Genomic DNA, 19,200 nt, shown 5'->3' with positions numbered 1-19,200 from the left:
CTTTAACTTTCCACGGTCAGAATTTGGGGGGTGGGGTGGAGAGTGCAACTTATATTCAGGCCAATACGGTATGTGTAAATAAACCATAGATCATAATGACACCACAGTCTCTGCTGTCCCTCATTCTGAAGAAACCATACCCTGGGTAATCACCTGGAACCTCTGGAATTTTGCACTGCTCGGAGATTGGGGTGGCGCGCAACAATATGTTGCTAAATACCATAGGTTTGATTTTGTTTTGTTTTGTTTTGACTCTGGCCACTTTTAATGTTCTTCCACCCTAAACGCCATGGAGCAGGTGTACTGGCAGTCCTCTTTCCTCAAGGGTTTGCCACTGTAATAGTCAGAAGGCAGAATCTTTAGAACATGCCCTTCTGTTTTGTAATTTCAGCAGCATTTGATCAAATTACCAGGAAGGTCAATTCGATTCTATGTTAAATATCTGATGGAAGATTAAAACCCCCAAGGTGTCACTGATAGCGGCTATATTTCTATTGGTCGCAGTGAGAACAAGAGAACAGCTCACCATCTGAAACTGGAAGTACCATCTGCAGGGATCAACCTGAGATTGCTGGAGCTCGATAGAATTGTCTTTATTTTTGAATCTGTTTTGCTTCCAGATTCTGTTGTACTGTATGCTTTTGTTTTATTTTTGGTCTATTGGCTGTAATAAATTGATGGATGAATCATCATCCTCATCATCCAGAATTGATGAGAGCCAGTGTGGTGTAGTGGTTAAGAGCGGTAGACTCGTAATCTGGGGGACCAGGTTCGAGTCTCTGCTCCTCCACATGCAGCTGCTGGGTGACCTTGAGTTAGTCACACTTCTCTGAAGTCTCCCAGCCTCACTCACCTCACAGAGTGTTTGTTGTGGGGGAGGAAGGGAAAGGAGAATGTTAGCCACTTTGAGACTCCTTCGGGTAGTGATAAAGCGGGATATCAAATCCAAACTACTCTTCTTCTTCTTCTTCTTCTTCTTCTTCTTCTTCTTCTTCTTCTTCTTCTTCTTCTTCTTCTTCTTCTTCTTCATAGATTTACCAAATTCCCCCCTCCCGTTATTCCCTTTATTGAGAACGCAATGCTAGACATACTGCTTGGCAAGAGGTTACATGCCGTTGCCTCCTCATATAGTTACAGCTTAAAATGGATCTCCAGTGTTGTGTACTAGTTAAAATGGCACTTGCAGGACCTGGGTTCACACCAACCTCTGAAACTCAGTTGGTTACTCCTGTCAACATGAAGATAGCAGGAGGAATGAACTATGTATGCCGCCATGAGTTCCTTGGATAAAAGACATGAGAGGATCATGATATCAGATAGCTCAGTTGGTAGAACATGGCTCTTAACCTCAGAGTTGTAGGTTCGAGCCCCGCATGGAGCAAAACAATTCCTGCAGATGATTCTATGATGGGGATAATACTGGAAGCCTGGAATTCTGGAAATCACGGACAAACCGCTGGAGACCCAATTAACATACCTGCTGCAAGATGATGATACGACCAAAACATTACTTGTAGCAAGATATTTGATTTCAGTTCTCTCTTATAAAAAACAGCATAACTTACTTTACGACTACTGACACTAAGATACATCATTCAAGTAACCTTCTGAGCTGAGTAATGGAAAATGATGGCCTGCAATGCACTAACGTTTTAACCATAGCTAAAAAACCCATAAAACTACTTGAAACGTTTTAAAAAAGTTGTACAATGTTCCTTGTATGAGGAACTAATTTTGCCTGATTGTTCTGATTCTTTTATGTTTTTAATTTGTCTGATTGTTTTTATGTATGTCGGTTTTATACTGTTTTATTCTTGGTTGCAGTACATTATGGGCCTATGGCCGAAATAAAGTTTATCTATCTATCTAGCCTTGACAAAGTTTCTACAGTGGTACCTCTACTTACGAATTTAATCCGTTCCGAACGCACATCGCAAGTCGGAAAAAATTGTAAGTCGAATCCCATAGGAATGCATTCGGAGAAAAAAATCGTAAGTAGAAGCAACCCTATCTAAAAATTCATAAGTAGAAAAAATCCTATCTAAACTGCATCCAAGATGACGGAGCTCCATTCGTAAGTAGAAACATTCTTAAGTAGAGTTATTCGTAAGTAGAGGCACCACTGTAAATGTAAATTTATAGAGTAGCTGTCTGGGTTGTGTCGCTGTCCAGCAGGGCCGCCTTTCTTAGAAACAGCTACTTCAGGTAAACTCAAACAGGAACCGCTTCATTTAAGAACAGCAAACAATATTTCTTGACCTCCAGGCCCACACTGGCTTCCTCTTCCGCCTCACCTCTACAGGAAGTTCCCTGTTCAGGTGCTTTCCCTTGCCCCAGGAACTAACACTATACACACTGGTGAATTTGTTGTTCAGCCAAGGTTAAACAACTATTCTAAATCAGGAGGTCAAGGAATCCCCAACAGCAAATTTTCACCCCTTCACCCAACTACAATTCAGGAGTCTTTCAGGGTGCCAGGCCAGTTAAACTGGGACAAAATGTACATAGCGTTTTAGTGCTGATCTGCTGCCTGATATGCATCAAAAATCACTTTTATAGAATTCTACCGTAAGAAAATTCCTTAAGAAATTCTCTCTTTCTTGGAGTTGCTGCCTTTTCTCACCTTACCTTCTGTGTCAGGGGTCAGCAAACTTTTTAAGCAGGGTGCCAGTCCACTGTCCCTCAGACCTTGTGGGGGGCTGGACTATATTTTTTTGGGGGGGATGAACGAATTCCTATGCCCCACATATAATTTTGAATAAAAGCACACATTCTACTCATGTAAAAACACCAGGCAGGCCCCACAAATAACCCAGAGATGCATTTTAAATAAAAGGACACTTTCTACTCATGTAAAAGCACACTGATTCCCAGACCGTCCGCAGGCCAGATTTAGAAGGAGATTGGGTCGGATCCAGCCCCCGGGCCTTAGTTTGCCTACCCATGTTCTGTGTTGTTGTTTTAGTTATCTCCCTGCTTCTGTTCAGCTCTTTTCTTCTTTAAATTAGCTTGCCTTCTGTGCATGGAATTTCCTGGCCTTCTTCTTTTTTCCCCTGTTGTCTGCCTATACCTTTTCAAAACCTATAAATTATTGCAGAACATATTGTGATTTTCCTCACACGGCTTCAAGTTGTAGAAAATGCGCCCTGACTTTAAACTTAGCACTCAGAAATGTCATTCCTTGATTTTTAGCTTTTAAGGGAAGATCCCTAGACTCAAGAGCAGAGCCGACTTCTGCCTTTGAGGAAGCAGATTCTCGCTCCCTCTTTCTTCCTTTGTACATGCATGCACATTTCAAACAGCACAGTATTCTTGCCCATCGCCATCTTTGTGATAAGGATTCCAGCTTTTAATATTTTGTGGGGGGAGAAATGCAATTCAGTTCACATTTAAAGGTGAAACCTACCTGTGCACACTTTCTGAAACAATATGCAAACTGAAACACAGACATCCTTTAAAATGCTCACTTCTCTGAATTTTGCAATGCAATTCCCTGTCAGGGGGACTCCTTACAGGGACCCTCCCCCAGTCATCCTGACCAGCACTTCGCCCAGCGACAGCGCAAGCAGCGGGTCAGGAGGAGGGAATGAGGGATGGAGCGGAGTGGAGAGGGGGCTCCAAGACGTGTCAGAGCCTCGGCACCGATCCAGCTAGCCAGAGGAGGAAGGACAGCGCAGCGAGGTGTCGGAGCCTCTGCAACGCTCCAGCCAAAGGTCAGGAGAAGGCATGCAGCCTTGGGAGAAAAGCAATGACAAACCTAGACAGCATCTTAAAAAGCAGAGACATCACCTTGCCGACAAAGGTCCGTATAGTTAAAGCTATGGTTTTCCCAGTAGTGATGTATGGAAGTGAGAGCTGGATCATAAAGAAGGCTGATCGCCGAAGAATTGATACTTTTGAATTATGGTGCTGGAGGAGACTCTTGAGAGTCCAATGGACTGCAAGAAGATCAAACCTATCCATTCTTAAGGAAATCAGCCCTGAGTGCTCCCTGGAAGGACAGATCGTGAAGCTGAGGCTCCAATACTTTGGCCACCTCATGAGAAGAGAAGACTCCCTGGAAAAGACCGTGATGTTGGGAAAGATTGAGGGGACAAAGAGAAGGGGACAATAGAGGACGAGATGGTTGGACAGTGTTCTCGAAGCTACGAACATGAGTTTGACCAAACTGCGGGGAGGCAGTGCAAGACAGGAGTGCCTGGCGTGCTATGGTCCATGGGGTCACGAAGAGTCGGACACGACTAAACAACAACAACAACAACATAATCTGCTTCTGTGTTGTACCTTGTCATGTTGTGGGTGAGTAGGCAGCTAAAATTTTGGAAACTTTGGAAACTTGCTCACACACAAGTAAAATTAGCATGCTACGGAGATGCTTCTGCCCTTGGGGTTTATCCAACATGCTAGTTGTTTTGCATAATAGAGAGCATTTTATATGAGGGAGGATTCATATATCCATCCCACCTGGTCAGCAATGATCAGCAAATGGATGGTATACAGACCTATACACAGACACATTGCCCAAAAACAAAAGATAAAGAAAGGGATGGAAGATTGCAAAACTGACTCTACAAAAAATGACTCCCACTGGTTGTCAATAGAATATAATGCCAGTCGTCTATGCTAGCATCACTGGGGACACCCCAAAAAGCAAAAAGGCCACCAGAAAACCGTCTGCAAAATACTGTAATGCAGGAGCAGAAATCATGGTGACTATGTCATGTGACAAGTTGGTGAATATGTCATGTGACAGGCAAGTGAGCATTTGCCTTTGCTTCATCTGCTCCATGAATAAGAGGTGCAGCCGGAAAGTAGCTGATATTTTGTGACCGACTCTCCAAATACCAGCCAACTTTGGCTGTTTGATGGTTAGGCAGGCTAAAGTTACCTCCAGATCTCAGGAAGAGGCGATAAATTTATTCAAGCAGGAATTAACTGTAGTGCTGCTTCGGATTTGAGATTTTCTTTTAGTCCATATTGATTTTCTGCAGAGGACACGCAGTACAATGCTAAGAAGAGTTTAACACTGGTTGTTACAGAAAATGTAAAAACATAATGACCAGAAGCAATGGCCTAAACCTTCAAAGGAAGCTTCCTACAAGCACAATTTCTTTATCGACTGAAGCATCCTAGCCAAAACACCTGAAAAACATATTGATCCCAAAGAACTCTTAGCAACAAACTTCATACTTTCTTCTTCAAACTTCGCTAATTATCATCAAATCTCCAATGTTACCGGTAGTACTAAAAGTGCTGGTGTTCTAAAAAGTTATAAAAGGTGTAAATGTTGTGATATGATTTAGAGCCCGGGGGAATGCTAACGGGGCGGGGCATAATCGACCACATGGCACAGTGCATACACACCCTTTGAATGGCCGTGCCCATCAAATTTGGGAGGGGGCTCCGGCCCCCTCAAATATTTTATGGTGGGGCCAAAGATCCCCTTAGGAGTTGGCTCCTATGCCCCCCAAGGTTTGTCGGTGCTGATAAAGTTGCTTCAGATCAATTAAGAGTGTTGTCGTAGTACAAGAGCCTGGGTTCCCTCCTCTCCATAGTCAGAGGGATCTGAAAAGCACTGTGTTCTTGACCCATCAAACATGGCAGACCATGAAATCCCCATGTTTTCACTCCTTTTACTTTTCTTTCTTTTCTTCTTTACTTTTAGTTTGTATTCTCTTTACCTTTAGATAGTAAGCCTGCAGGAAGGGCCTATGTTATATCTAATACACAGCCCCTAGCAGTTTGGGGAAGGGTCATAGCTGAGTGGTAGACGGCCTAACCTTGCAAGCAAATAGTCCCAAGTTCCCAGGTTCAATCCCCGTCATTTGCAGTAGGGTTGAGAGACATTCCTGTCTGAAATCCTAGAGAGTCATTGCTGGTCAGTTTAGACAATACTGAGCAAGATAGACCCAAGATCTGACTTGGTATAATAAGGCAGCTTCCAATGTGCCTAAATCATCATGGGGGATTTCAAAGAAAAACAAAAGGATGCATTGTTTATTATTATGCACTTTTAGGACCCTGTAATATTAATCAATAAATTATATTTGTCCTTAACACAGAAAGATTGTTCCCTACTAATTGTGAACATAAAACAAGGGGGGGAAGCATTAACAATATGTTGCATGCATCTTATTTTGGGAAATAAGAGCACTAAATTATGTCTGTGTATTGTTTTATCTAAGAGTGTACAAAAATGTTTTCGCAGCAATGATCTATTGAATTAATACACTTCTGCAGGCCTGGAATCTGAATCAGCGAGGTATATTTTATTGCTCACTTGAAGCAACCAAAAACAGTAGATGCCTAAACATAGCAAAAAATTAATAACCATCTGTTTATTTCATTCCAGTCGATGAGGATGTCACATGTAAACAAGTATATTTTTATGTAATTTTTTTGTATATTTTTATGTAATATTTTTATGTAAATTTTGCTGTTTTAAGAGAAGTTTGTATCTTGGTGTTTTCTTTTTCTTTTTTTAAACTCAGGTTTGTATGAGGATTATCCATAAATTATGTCACACAATAATTGCGCAACACATTGATGGCAAGGGGACAGAAGTGGTGTGAGAAGGGGAGAGAGTTAATATGGGTTAAAATAAGGAAAGGGTTAAAAAAATTAAAGGAAGAGTTTTAAAAGTTTAATACCTCCAGGTAGGACTGGGGAAAGATCCCTGTCTAAAACCGCTGGGAGCTGTTGCCAGTCAGAAGACCTGGATGGACCAACAGCCAGACTTTCTATATAGGAGTGAAATGTTCTGATGCAAATGCACTGTTGTTTTCACTGAGCAAATGGAGAGGGGCCATTGTCAGGGATCGTGCTGAGGAGGGCTGCACTGAGGAAGAATGGTGGGAGCCCCACCCCCTTCCCCTGATCCTGAATCTCCCCAGGAGCAGGAGGACAGTATAGATTTGGAACAGTGGTTTACAGAGGGGCATAGTTCAGAAGGCAGAAGCTGGGAAATACTGGATAGGAAACAGCGAGGAGAAGAAACACTGGAAGAGAGAGGGTTAACGGATTCACAGTCCCTGGATAGCATCCACCCCCCTTCTCCAAAGTCACCGAGAGCTCAGAAAGTGTCAGAACAGAAAGTGCATAGGATACTAGTTCTGATTACAAGACGTAGGAGTGACATAGATTAATAGGGACTGAGGGGGTGTGAGCCTTAATGGGGAGCACCGCCATTCTAGGTAGACAGGTTATTTCGCCTCTCGCTGTGATTATTAAAGAATCTAACTGGTAAGACATTCCTTTCGTTTGATGTCTTCTTATTTACTGCCACATGGGAGGAAGCCGATTCCCCGAAGCCTGACAGCCATCAACCCTCCATATTGCCTTTTGAGATGCTAGGATCGCGGCTGCCGATCCCAGATTTTGCAGTCCAGGACTTGGCAGGTATGGGTTTGTCATGGTCAATCCTCCCCTCAGGCCCCTCATGGGGGCCCCGCATACTATGGTGATCCTGTCCAATGCCGTTTCTGCCCTCATACAAACAATGTTCTTCCACCTAACAAAGGAAAGCTATAATTTCACTGAGGGAAAGGCAAAAAAAAGCAACAACAACCAACCAAGTGCCAATCAGGTTGAGGGGGGGGGAATCCTTCCCAGTCGTGACTCAACCAGCACCCCAAAATTGCTCAGTGAAGGCTCTAACCAGAGGGTGGGCAGGTGGGAAGTTCTCAAAGCAAAATGGCTGTGAGCTCCAGGCGGAGCAGCCTTATATAGGTTTTCCCCTCCCCTCTACGGCAAGGGCTAATGGGACAGCTTTTTTCCCATGAGCCCATCACACAGAGAAGATACTGGGCAAAACCTTGCACAGCATTTTGCTGCAATCTATGGGCCACAGCACCGCCGGACAAAGGTGCCCCGTGCTTATTGGGCACGGAACGAGGCTGATCAGAAGATAGGCTGGGTTTGTGTCACGTAAACACATGTATGCATGTGTATCTGTATGTACTTTTGTACAATATATAGAGGGACTAGGGGGCGAGAGAAAAGGACTATCATGCAACTCAAAGCTAAAAACTTGGAGCCAGCCCTGCTCACAGTATAATATTTGGAGATAGCAGCGCTTTCCCCCTCAGGTTCTCCCGCCTCTCCACTTTCATTTGGTTCCTGCTTCCACTTCCTCACTGTTGGATCTCAAGCCCTGTCTCATAGCTAATCGAGGAATGAAGCCACCCTGCGATTCATCTCCAAAACCATCCTTTTTCAAAAAGTGCTGCATATATAGGATTTGGACCTGTAAAGTGCTGAGCCGTCGGTCTTCTGCAGAGGCACGCTGGCAACATTCGTCACCAACAATTAGTCACACTGACTTTGATGGGATTGTTGCTCGCATTTCAAGCGAGTGTGCGTTCCAACAGGTCAATAGATCAAGCTAGACTGCTGAACACAGTAACAACCAGTGTCGGACTCCTACTACTTTAGGAGAGGTCGATATTTATCTCAGATTTCCCTTAGCGTTAGCTAGTTCGATTTTTATTACAGCGTCCGTCTTCATAGAGTTTTCTGTTTGCGACATCTCCGGTGGCAAGTTTTGAGAGCAGACATGAAAGACTTGGTACAAAGAGCATTGCAACAAATGAACCGACCAATGTTAATTGGTAAAACAAAAGCCAAAATACCAAAAAGTGGGAGCTTTCTAGTTACACAGAGTTCCTTTGGCTGCTTTTCATTCTTGAAGCTTTTCCTGATGTATGTTTAAAGAACACTCAGTTTACTAGGTTTATTATTATTATTATTATTATTATTATTATTATTATTATTATTACCTGCCCATCTGACTGGGTTTCCACAGCCCTTCTAAACCAGCCTGGGCACATTTTGTAAGGGCGTGTGTGCATGAACACACATGTTAATACTTACTTTCCGTGGTGTGAATTTTCAGTGCTGTAAATTACATTTTGGGGAAACTTTTGGTGTGTGGTCAGTGGACTAGGGGAACTAGGCAAGTCCCCTAAATGTTCCCGGTAAATTAGAGTATTGTAGTAAAGGTAAAGGTAAAGGACCCCTGGACAGTTAAGTCCAGTCAAAGGCAACTTTGGGGTTGTGGCCCTCATCTTGCTTTACTGGCCGAGGGAGCCGGCGTTTGTCCGCAGACAGCTTTCCAGGTCATGCAGCCAGCATGACTAAACCGCTTCTGGCACAACGGGACACCGTGACGGAAACCAGAGCGCACAGAAATGGCATTTAGCTTCCCGCTGCAGCGGTACCATTTACTTGCACTGGCGGGCTTTTGAACTGCTAGGTTGGCAGGAACTGGGACGGAGCAACGGGAGCTCACCCCATCATGGGGATTCGAACCGCCGACCTTCTGATCAGCAAGCCCAAGAGACTCAGTGGTTTAGACCACAGCGCCACCCACATCCCTGTATTATAGTAATATAATACATCTCAGTGGATTAGAGGGACTAGGCCTGTCCCCTAAATGTTCCCAGTAAATTATAGCAGGCACGTCCAACAGGTAGATCGTGATCTACCGGTAGATCACTGGATGTCTCTGGTAGATCACTGGTAGATCACTGGCTCCCCCCAAAGAAGCGAAAAAAACTTTGGTCCCCCTAAAAAAAAAAGCTCAACATCTTTGCCCTGCGCCCCTAAAATGACCTGAACCACCAAAAACAGGGCTTTTTCCTAAAAAAAAACCTCAACGTCGCTTTCCTCTTCCCTAAAGAAGCTCAACAACTTTTACGTGAACCCCCCAAAACAGGGCTTTTCTTCCCAAAAAAGCTCAACAATTTTGACTTGAATCCCCCCAAAGGGGGTAGATCACTGCCAGTTTTTAATTCTGTGAATAGATCACGGTCTCTTGGAAGTTGGCCACCCCTGAATTAGAGTATTATGGTATTAGAGCCTGGTGCCTCCTTCCCAAAGCCTAGTAAGCTTCTGTCTGCTTAGGGAGGGAGACACAATGTTCCGAGGGGGTCCAAAAGCCCTCCCACCACCTTCCCGAAGCCCACCTGGCTTTGGGAAGAAGGCAGGATGGCTCTAACATCCTGTCAGAGCCCTGGAGCCTCCTTCCCAATGCCCAAGGAAGCTTCTGTCTGGCTTAGGGAGGGAGGAAGAGTGCTCACAGAGACCCCACTGCTTATTTTGGCATAAGACTAGGGTTGCCAGACTCAATGGTGGACAGGACTTCTGTGCCTTTAATTGCCCTGCTCTCTTTTGAGTCTGGAAACCTTCAAGAGAAACCAGCAGACCCTTTGTTTAATTTCCAAGCAAAGGGTCTGCTGCTTTCTCTTGAAGGTTTCCAGGCTCAAAAGAGAGCAGGGCAATTAAAGGCTCAGAAGTCCTGTCCTCTATTGAGTCTGGCAACCCTACATAAGCCCTTGGTTTGGATGGCAAAGTGGCACCCATGCCATCAACCTCAGCTGTGTATCTCTAGCCCCACTTCTACAGAAATAGTTGTGCTATGGGTATCCATGCGTGGTCACACCCAATCTGGATTACCCTAATGTGCTCTGTAGGAAGCTGCCCCTGAAGACTATTCAGAACTTCAGCTGGTTCAGAATCCAGCAGCCAAACTTTTTTTCTTTTTTAAAGTTTAATTCTGATATACATAGCTTATGTTATATATCATTAATCGGCCACTAAATACATTAAATATTAAAGATCACTACCAAGTGTTTAGAAAACTATTAGGAGGAAACATGATGTTAATAGTTCTTTTATTAGTTGACAAGTTTGATTTGGATCTTAAAATTTCCCCGCGTGACCAGTAAGAGCACTAAACAACGGTATTAAAATATCTCGACGCAATTCCAGTAATGCCAAAAAGCAATTATAAATAACTAAATGCTAAAATATCCCGGCAGTAAAATTGTTGACTGGCACTGAGCTTGTATTAAAACATCCTCATAAGTCATCCCCCCCCCCAACGATGACGACGACGCCCTACAATTAATAGTTTTGAGCTAGTGGCCGGAGTATGTAACATAACTTTCGACCAGGGCACAATGATGACTTGCAAAACAATGAGTTGCAAAATGATAGCCTACAATTTAGTGGGCATGATACCAAAGAGGCATGATACCAAATGAGAGGACCACTGGCACTACATGGGACAGTTCTATTAAGGGTGGGGGGGGTGCAGATGGAAGTTCTCCCTCTCCACGCTCCCTTTCTGAGTCAATGAAAGGGATTTGCTAGCTCCTCTCTCTTTCTAAAGCAGCTAGCTGCTGCTCTCCTACGAGCCTGCCCACTTTCTAAGCTGTTTTCTGAAGGCCATGGACCCTGTACTGCTACCCTAAGAAGGAGGCTGTGAAAGAGACAGGGCCTTTTCAGTGTTGGCACCAGTGCTTTCTTTCTATGGAAAATGTTTACGGGTACTCTCATTTTGACTCAAGAAGACCACCGTTTTATAGTTCAAATCAGGGGAAATAAATACAGTAAATGGACAAAAGTACAAAGATTCACAGAATGTTTAGGGGTATGTGTATCCCCTCCCCCCAGGAAAAAGCACTGGTTGGCACACAGCTATTGAATACTTGCACCAAATAAACTCGTTTGTTGCCAGGGGTGCCAAGGGGTGGAAGAGGCTTCAGCACCCTCAATATTTGTGGGCAGGGGGCCAAGATACCCCCACACACACATATATTGATGGGCCCCCAAGCAGATCAACTTCCCACCTGCAAACACTCCCTCCCCACCCCTCACCACTGATGGGAGGGCGCTGGTGCGCCAGGCAGAAGCAGGGGCATAGAGGGTGATTCTCTGTGCCCTCCAAGCCCTGCTGTCGCCAGGTGCAATGGGGATCTCTGCATATGATGTGCAGATGACATCACACGATGCCGGATCCCCTCAATGGGGGGGGGCAAGTCGGCACCCCTGTTTGTTGCCTGCTCTGCAAACATTAGGTGCCATGTTAAGGCCATTTTATTCCCCCAAGCTTTAAATGGATTGTATGTTTTAGTCTTGCCTCTGCTGATTTACTGCAATTGCTTCTGCTTGTTGTTGTTGTTTAAATCGTAGAATTTAAAGGTTATCTTGGAAGGTGGGTCGTAATTTTATGAAATTCAACAATAAAAAGAGTTTCTATGATGCAGCCTGGATCTGCACCATCCCATGGCCTACGTTCTCCTCCAAACGTATTTTTAAACAAAGAAACCTAAGCACAGTACTTCTGCAATTTCTGACTTTGCACTACCATCCTTTCGGGGGGAAACAGATCATGGTTACTCACCTTTTGAAAAACCAATAATAATGTTTGTGTGTGCGGGGGTGTGATATATTTAATGTGAAGTCACAAGCAAAACCAAATATAGTGGGGACCTGAAGGGAATTACAAAACAAAACAAAACACACAGAGAATGGATCCTTTTTAGTCTCTGAGAAGAAACAGCCTAGTGCTTCAGAGATAAAGACACATCAGAACTCTAAAGTGATCAAGAGTAAATTTTATTAAAATGTCAAAACTCTGTGCGCGTTTCTACTTTGAGACCAAATGCACTGTTTTTTCAGAAAATTGGCTGCATGAATAGTTCTATATCCCAAGTCCCTTGCAATCCAATCAGTAATGGGAAGTAGACATTGCTCAGTGGTAGAACCGATGCTTTGAATGCAGAATATCCCAGGTTCAGTCTTCAGGTAGGGCTGAGAAACACTCTTGCCTGGAAAGTCAGGAAACTCAATCCTGAGCTACGACGACAGATGGTCTGACTTGGTATAAGGTAGCTTTTTATCTTCTGCATCCAATCTACCCTCCTGTATAATTGTGTTTCCAAGCACAATTCAAAATGTTGGAGCCGACCTTTAAAGCCCGAAAGAGCCTCACCCCAGTATACCTGAAGGAGTGTCTCCATCCCCATCCATACCTGCCAAGTTGCTGTCAGAGAAATAAGGGACCGGGCCAGAAATAGCATTCTGGCGCTGCCGCCATTTTGGAACTGGGCGGAACATGCTCAGAAGTGACTTTTGATGCTGCTTTGCCCAGTTCCAAAATGGCCACCACGACAGAAGTCGCACTGCAGCCATTTTGGAACTGGGCAGAGCAGCATCAAAAGTCGCTTTTGAGCATGCTCCGCCCAGTTCCAAAATGGCCACCGCGCCAGAATAAACCGGGGGGAAACAAAAAAAATCCGTTTTTTCAGCTAGGAACAGCTGGAAAAACAGGGATTTCCGGGGAAAACGGGAAACTTGGCAGCTATGTCCCCATCACTTAGCCCAGACTCTGAGATCCAGCTCTGATGGCCTTCTGGCAGTTTCCTCATTGTGAAAAAAAATGAAGTTACAGGGCACCAGGCAGAGGGCCTTCTCGGTAGTGGCACTCACCCTGTGGAACGCCCTCCCATCAGATGTCAAGGAGATAAGTATAACTATATAACCTTTAGAAGACACCTGAAGGCAAAAAATAAAATAAAATTGTTTAAAATAACTTTTTCTAAAATATCTGAAGCATTCCTTTAAGAAATTCTAGGTGACAAAATCCCAAGGGAACAGAAAAGACTATTTATGTATATGACCATGGCTGTGCAGATGTTATTGGTCCAGAGATGGAAAGAAGATAAAGTCCCTACCAGAGAAGAATGGCAGATCAAATTGATGGATTATGCCGAAATAGCTAAAACGATCGGAAGAATCAGAAATCAGGAAGACCAAAATTTCAATAAGGAATGGGGGAAATTTATAACCTATCTTAAAAACCATTGTAAACAGTGAAAACCGTCAGCAGGATTGGAATAGCACTTGTAGTTTAATGGTGAATTTTGGACACAATGGAGATGTAAAAGGTTTGGATTATCACAGGGGTGGCCAACTTCCAAGAGACTGCGATCTACTCACAGAGTTAAAAACTGGCAATGATCTATCCCCTTTTGGGGGGGTTCAGGTCAGGTCCTCTTTAGGGAGGAGGAAAGCGATACTGAGCTTTTTTGATGGTTCAGGTCAAAATTGTTGAGCTTTTTTTAGGGAGGAAAGCCCCATTTTTTTAGGGGTGCAGGGCTTCTTTGGGGGGGGGCGGTGATCAGGCGGTGATCTACCACAGATACCCAGTAATCCACTGGTAGATCACGATCTACCTGTTGGGCATGCCTGGATTATCATAAAAGACGCAGGAGGAAATGATTAACAGTAGGACCCACAAAGGGGAAGAGGGAAGTCCAGGAGATTCTTTGGAATCTTGTTTCTATGTTGTACATTTGACTTTTTAAATGTCTGATGTTTTGTTATGCTTTTATATTTGTCAGAAGCTGCCCAGAGTGCCTAGGGCAACCCAATCAGACGGTCAGGATACAAATAATAATAATAATAATAATAATAATAATAATAATAATAATAATAATAAGGTTGCGAACAACTAGCTATGAAACACTAGCAAGTACAGTCCTGACTCTGTGACCATATAATCTGAGTTGCACTATTTTATGCCGCTCCCAAGGCATCTATCAACTTTCCACGTGGCTAAAGTTGAGCATTATGATCTATTCCTCTTGCTATCTAGTCTCAGATGGGTGTTTTTTGGTTGTTGTTTTTTAAAATATGTCACTCTGCAGCGTACATTTGTCACTTCCTGTTATCCCACCTCCTGCGCTAAGCTTCTAATCAAAATCTCTTTCAGGAATTGATTGTCATGATAATCCCTTGGCAGTAAAACTGCTGGCATTGAATTGCTGTCACTGCCTTATTCACTCAGTTAACATCACTCTCCGGAGGCTTGGTTCACATATTACAAGAGAGCCGAGACCATTTAGTCAATGAGGGAAGCCATTGGGAGCCCTGCGAGGAATGGAATGGTTCTACCTATAGGAGATGTTCTCTTTCAAGTGACAGAAAATCTTCATTTTACTCTCCTCCTACAATTCATTCTCTCTTGGGCAACTGAAATTTTAATCCCACCCTGTTATCCTGTACTAAACCAGCCCTCTGAATTGGCATCACAGCGGAAGGAATTCGGGAATGTAGCTTATTTGAATTGACTTTCTTCTACATGGATACCCCATGAACACTTCATTTATTTTGGACTGAATCCTTGTTGATAATTTGAACATGTGGGTGTGCCATTTATGTTGACTTATGTTGATCTTGTTAATCTGATAAATTTTTGAACAAAGTTTTGAATAAGATTTTGCACAATCTGTTACAACAGCCAGTTACGCATGTTTACGTAGTTCAAAGGGATTAGGCAAGACCATGATTTAATGGTTGATAGGGAAATTATTAGCTCCTATGCAGTGCTGTTTTTCTAGGGGGGGGGGAGCTGAAAGAGCTCACCATGAACTTCTCCTTTGTTCTCCTTGAATAGCAGTGGCGCCCACCTGAGAAATGCCGAAGCTGAGCTCCCCTGAGCCCCGGCTGAAAAAAAGGGGCTTGCTCCTATTCTACTCCACTTCCAATGACTAGATATCTTGATAGGTTCAGAAGGCTGGGAGTGATTTTTCTTTTCTTTTCAGAAACATATAATTTCCAGGCCTCTCCACTGCCCGTAGGATGCCATTTTATTATAGGCTGTTTGCACCTGTCAACTTGTTCCATTTCCCATCTGTAAGAATATAAGAAGAGGGTTGCTGGATCAGATCAGCCATCTATCTCCTCCAGTTGTCTGCTTCCAACAGTGGCCAGCCAGATGCCTTCAGGAAGCCTATAAAGAAGATATGAAGGCAATAAAATCTTCTTATGTCGCGTTGGCATTTTTATCCAATGCCAGGGCAGCTGTAGTACTGACAGCTACTGCACTCGTGGAGAAAAATGACGCTGCCTTATACTGCGTCAAACCATCGTCCAACCATAGCTGCCAAGTACCCCGTTTTCTCCGGGAAAACCCCGATTTTACTTACCTTTTCCTGGTGGACCCCCGTATCACTTCGTCTCCTGTTTTTCTCTGTTATTTTCTCCTGCCGGCGGCCATTTTTTTTCTTTCCGATTTGCCCTTCTATGGGCACCAAAAATGCCCGCCGCCGGCTTCAAAAGTCGCATCTACGCATGCCCAGAAGTGCATAGACGCGACTTCCGGTGTCGGCGGCGGCCATTTTTTGTGTCCATAGAAGGGCAAAGTGACACCGGAAGTTATGTCGACGCAACTTCCGGTGTCACATGGCTGCCGGTCCCGGATTCTGCAGTCCGGGACTTGGAAGGTAAGCGTCCAATTAGAAGAAGTAGCAACAAACTTCAATGGATCAGACAATAATTTTCTTTGAGATCCTACCTGGAAATTCCAGAAACGGAACCCGGGACCTTGCGCATTCAGAGCAGGTGCTGTGCCACTGAGTTAATGACCCACCCCCATATTGTTAATGAATGCAAAGCAATGTGAAAAAGATGTGTTGCAGGCCCTCCAGGAACAGTCCCGGATTTCTGATTTGATCCCAGAATGTCCTGCTTTTCCTTAGGATGTCCCTATTTTCATTGGAGAAATATTGGAGGGTATGGAATTATGTGACCCCCAAGCCAAGGAGGTGAGTACAGGTGAAACTCGGAAAATTAGAATATCATCGAAAAGTGCATTTATTTCAGTAATGCAACTTAAAAGGTGAAACCAATATATGAGATAGATGCATGACATGCAAAGCAAGATATGTCAAGCCTTTATCTGTTGTAATTGTAATTATTTGTCCTTAGGCGGGTCAATTATGAATGGAATGTAATTAATGAAATGTAATAACGATGTTTATTTTTGTATTATTGTAACTATTTGTTTAATTACTGTGGAATTTCCAAAAGAAAGCATTTGTAAAAATTAAAAGAAAAATAAAAAAATAGTAAGTTGCATTGCTGAAATAAATGCACTTTTCGACGATATTCTAATTTTCTGAGTTTCACCTGTACAACCTTTAGAAGACATCTGAAGGGAACCCTGTACAGTACAGTGGTACCTCGGTTTAAGTACACAATTGGTTCCGGAAGTCTGTACTTAACCTGAAGCGTATTTAACCTGAAGTGAACTTTCCCATTGAAAGTAATGGAAAGTTCCAGACAGTCCGCGGAGTACTTAAACTGAAGCGTACTTAACCTGAAGCGAACTTTCCCATTGAAAGTAATGGAAAGTGGATTAATCCATTCCAGACGGGTCCGCGGAGTACTCAACCTGAAGCGTACTTAACCCAAAGTATGAGTGTAATTGGTTCTGGAAGTCCGTACTTAACCTGAAGTGTACGTAACCTGAAGCGAACTTTCCCATTGAAAGTAATGGAAAGTGGATTAATCTGTTCCAGACAGGTCTGCAGAGTACTTAAACTGAAAGTACTCAAACCGAAGCATACTTAAACCGAGGTATGACTGTATAGGGAAGTTTTTAAATGTTTCATTGTGTTTTTATATATGTTGGAAGCCGCCCAGACTGGCTGGGGCAACCCAGTCAGATGGCTGGGATATGAATAATAAAATTATTATTATTATTATTAATTATTATTATTATTATTATTATTATTATTATCATCATCATCATCATCATCCCTGTTTTCATTGGAGAAATGTTGGAGGCCATATAAACATATGCTGCCTGGGAATAGGAACTTGTCCTGTGGTCTCCTCATAACCTCATAAACCCTATAAACTGTCTTTATAGGATAATTCCTTACTGTATATAAAGACTGAGATACTAAAAAGCTATGGCATTGTCAGGCAGTGAAGGAATGGAACTTTCAGACATTCTGTGCTTGGGTTTTGACTTGAAAGCTTTGGTTTTTAAATGGTTGCTTTTGGTTTTAGAGGCTCTTATGTACACGGGGGCAAAGTGCCACTGGAAGATTAAAAGAACAGAGGCAGAAATTCTCTGCACTGGGGGGTTAAAAATGCACAGGAGGGTCAAAGGTTCAGCATAGGAACCTGGCAATTAAGGAGAAATAGAAACCTAACCAGGACTCTGCTGTCTCTGCTCTTGGTTAAAAGGTTTGGAGGGGTGGTGAAAATCTCGCATGTATGTCCAGCTGGGACTTACAGAAGGGAGAGAAAAGGCTGAGACGCTTTAAGAGAGCTGGGACACAGGAAAGTATTTGAAAGCATGGCTGTGGCACCACAAGAAAGCTGCAAAGGGTTGCAATTTGATATGTACATATTACCTTGGTTAAGGAAACAGGCAAGAATAAACACAGCCGGATGCATTTATGTCTGCCTGTTTTTATTTACAGTAATGGTTAACTACTGAAAGTGTAAAACTAGGGAGGGAGAGATGCAGGGCAGTCTCGAGCAGGTCGGCCGCCCTGGCGCTGAGGGGTGGAGATCGCTCCGGCGCCCCCGCCCTCGCAGGGCGCAGCATGGTTTCCGCGCGGTTCCAGCGCACTGGCACCACCGGGGGTCTACTTAGAGCCGGCCCTGGAGAGATGCTAAAAACCTTTTTCTCAACTGTTTAACTTGCTGCCTTACTAGAACTTTACCTGAAACCATGGTTTGTTTGGAGGGGAATTGGTCTAAGACAGGCATCCCCAAACTTCAGCCCTCCAGATGTTTTGGACTACAATTCCCATCTTCCCTGACCACTGGTCCTGTTAGCTAGGGATCATGGGAGTTGTAGGCCAAAACATCTGGAAGGCCGCAGTTTGGGGATGCCTGGTCTAAGATGTGGGGTGAATTATGGGACCTACAAACCATAACACACTACTCAGTACCCATGGTTAAAAAGCTGTTTAGCAGAGGCAGCCAGAGAAAAATAAATAAGTAAATGATCCATTCACTTGCAGCAGTCAAGTTAAAAAGAAGGAAGGGATGGACTTTGCTGGCCTCCTTTGAGTCTCATGTTGCAAGCTGTAGCCTTTGTTGTCATGCACACAGACAATGAGCTAAAGATATTATGTGTAGGGGGAACATTTGTACTTCCAACTGAGACAGTAAAGCAAATATTTCTGAGTTCCTGATTGTGCAATACAATGATCTCAAGCAGCCAGCACAGAATTAAGTGTGCTTAACTCCATAGCAATGAGTGGGCTTCACGATGCTTAAATATGAGTTGAACTGTGGCCAATAACTGTATAAATCTTTTGGCGAGTCTTCTGGCCCAGCTGTGCTCCATTTTCTAAACACAAATGGGAGGCTATTAAAACCCTTAGATCTGTTCAGTTCTGTTGTCTATATGACAATTGCATTTTATTAAGTAGTTGGAGCACGTCATGACCCTTACATGCCTATCTTTCTGCATGTATCTCCACCGGATTCCCAGGTTATCCAAGCTCACATGCAGGAAACTATTTGTGCACACTCTCCTAGGGTCCCTATTTTCCAGGGACAGTCCCAGAATTATGGTGTGTGTTGCTGTTATTTTACTATTTT

This window comes from Zootoca vivipara, chromosome 9 (genome assembly GCF_965207765.1).
Source record: "Zootoca vivipara chromosome 9, rZooViv2.hap1.1, whole genome shotgun sequence".
In the NCBI taxonomy this organism is placed as follows: domain Eukaryota; kingdom Metazoa; phylum Chordata; class Lepidosauria; order Squamata; family Lacertidae; genus Zootoca; species Zootoca vivipara.
This window is presented reverse-complemented; position numbering follows the sequence as displayed.